Source organism: Silene latifolia, chromosome X, assembly GCF_048544455.1.
Source record: "Silene latifolia isolate original U9 population chromosome X, ASM4854445v1, whole genome shotgun sequence".
Lineage (NCBI taxonomy): Eukaryota > Viridiplantae > Streptophyta > Magnoliopsida > Caryophyllales > Caryophyllaceae > Silene > Silene latifolia.
The window spans coordinates 66,685,750-66,688,596 of NC_133537.1; the positions used below are offsets into that span (position 1 = coordinate 66,685,750).

Sequence of the window (2,847 nt, forward strand, 5' to 3'; positions counted from 1 at the left end):
CTCAACAAAAGCCTCTCTTTGCTTAAAGTCAGTGATGTGACCATAATTAACGCATATTTAGCCCCCGAATTAGCCTTGTTCCCATGCTTTTTAGTGCATATTTGGGTCATTTATTGTCTTTAGTTCTTTGTTTTGCAAATTCTTTGAGATTTTGATCCCTTGGTAGGAAAGGAGGGCAAATCTTGCATTTTCATGGCAAAACGAGACTAAATTGATTGAATTCAATGACCAAGCATCAAGGAGAGACAAGATTAGAAGGCCTTTGTACATATTATAATAGTTGAGCAATGTTGAGGAAGGATCCTTGCATCCCCAAGGAAATCCCCAAGGATTTTATGAAGGAAAGGAAGAAAAGAAGAAAGAAATGAAGCTGTCCAGCAACCCGTGCGGATTGACTGGAAGACGCCCGTCCTCCACAGTACAATTCGTGCGTCTTCCTTCAAATACGCCCGGGCAGCAAGCCCAGAAGACGCCCGGATTCCCTTGAAGACGCCCGGGCAGAGGCTCCTTAATCCGCCCGTTCCGTGCCTAAGACGCACGGATTCCAGCCCAGCACGAATCCGTTTCTTCAAGCTTCAAAGAAAAAAGCCCTTCCTTCGAAAAATACCGGCGTCTCCCTGCTCAATCTAAAAAGTATAATTACTAGTTTAGCCCTTAGTTAACCCTAATGCATCCACCTAATTTCCGCTATAAATACCCCATTAGTCTAATTAGAAGAGGATGTTCTTCTTATCAATTATTAGAGTAGTTAATATCAATCAAATCTCTCTTTAGTATTGTAATCAACAATTAATCAAGTTTTAATACAAGTTTTATTTCCTTAATCTCTCTTTTGTTCATCCTTTATTTTGGGTAATTGAAGATTATTTGGGTTATTATTGGGAGATTAACAACCTCTCAATCAAGCATCAAGTACTTCTTTTATTCTTTGCTTTATTACTGGAATCATTAGTAGGTACAATTCTCTTAATCCTTTTTTAATTATTGTTAATTACTTTCATTTGTTCATCATGTTTCATTTTGTTGGTATGATTGACAACCTTGCTAGCATGATCAACATGATAATGAGTGAGTAGTGACCTAGCTAGGGTTAATGGGTAATTAGGGGAAACCAACATGGGGAATGATTCATGCTTAAATTAATATGCTTTCATGGTTTATTTGCTTGCTTGTTTTGATCTCAACTCATGCACATGTTATGTTTGATGAAATGTGAGCCTATGAATCCTTGCATTTTTTACCCATCACCTATCTTTTCAATGAGACTTGTAAGACATAAACCAACTCGAGTCTCATTAGACCATGCATGTTGTTGAGTAGGAAAGACTAAGTCGACTTGTAGGTGTTGTACAATCTAATCGATTCGGCTCCGGGACCCAAACTTTCCTAGGTTTGTAAGATATAACCCAACTCAATCCATCACAACAATAATTGCTTGCTTATAATTTGAGAACATGTTTGTATGATCAATTCCCATGATTCCCCTATGACCCCATGATACCCTAGTGCTTTTTATCAATTGTTTATAACCCTTTTAATTCATCTTGCTTATTTATTTTCATTGCTATCTAGTTAGTGACCTTCTACATCAACCCAAATTGTGACACCCCTAAGACACCACTAGTTTCAATAGAAATCTCATCTCAATTCCCGTCCCTTGGGATCCGACCTTTACTTGCCTCTTTACTAATTGTAGAGTTGTTTGTGAAGTTATAAATTATGTTTGATTGGATGTGTGACGACCAACTCTTTGTCCATATCAAAATTGCGCCGTTGCTGGGGATGGTGTTAACTTGATTTAGATTTTCTTATATTGTTATTAGTTGTGTCTCTCTTTGCCTTGGGGAAGTAAAAACTCCTCAAGGTTTGTTCTAATTGTTTTCGAGTTGTTTGATATTTTGCATGTCTAGAAGGTCACAAGCTGATTTGTTACCTTTTGATCGTGAAATTGAAAGAACTTTGACAAACAATAGAAGATTCGCTAGGAGGAATTTGAGAGGTATTAGTGAGGTTGTGGATATTCAACCAACTATTGAGTTCATCAACCCTTTTGCAAGAGAAGGTGAGGAGAACCCAACACAAAATACCACACAAAATCAACCCACAATGCCTAAGTTTTCATCACATTCCGTACCCACCGAGGAGAACCTACCCAATGGTACTCCCACACCACAACATTTGACCGGAAATTTTATTGCCAAATCCGCCTTTATCCAATTAGTCGAAAGGAGCCAATTTGGGGGGATGCCTAGTGAAGACCCTCATTCTCATATGGAAACCTTTTGTGACTATTGTGATGCGATTTCTCAAACCGGTGTAACTCAAGACCAAATTCGATGGGTCTTATTTCCTTTTTCTCTAATTGGCACCGCGAAACAATGGTTGAAGGACCTTGATAAGGCCACTCTCGGAGTTGATTCTTGGAAGAAGTTGGCTCTAGCTTTCTACAAAAAATTCTACCCACCGGAAAAGACTAACATGCTAAGAGCTCAAATTACGGGTTTTAAGCTAAGGGATGAAGAATCTTTGTATGAAGCTTGGGAGCGGTTCAAAGGAACTTGTCGCTCATGTCCTCACCATGGACTTAGCGAGTGGTTCTTGGTACAACAATTTTGGAACGGTCTATATGAAGATTCAAGGAACATTCTCAACATGGGATCAAATGGAATGTTCACCGAAGTTGATGACAATCAAACATGGAACAAGATTGAGGAAATGGCGGTCCATAACTCACAATATAGTATACCTCGCAAGGCTACTAGAGGAGGAAGGCATGAAGTGGACTCCGTTACTCAATTGGGTGATCAGCTTAGTGCTGACATTGACACAATCAATTTGATGTTTGAA

General features: G+C 39.0%; 1 non-coding gene across 1 annotated transcript; it reads right to left on the reverse strand.

The window, feature by feature from the left end:
- Nucleotides 1-2,478: 2,478 nt before the first annotated feature.
- On the reverse strand, nt 2,479-2,585 carry LOC141624534 (small nucleolar RNA R71). The gene has a single exon (XR_012534341.1). It is a non-coding gene; the product is annotated as a small nucleolar RNA R71 (small nucleolar RNA).
- Nucleotides 2,586-2,847: the final 262 nt, after the last annotated feature.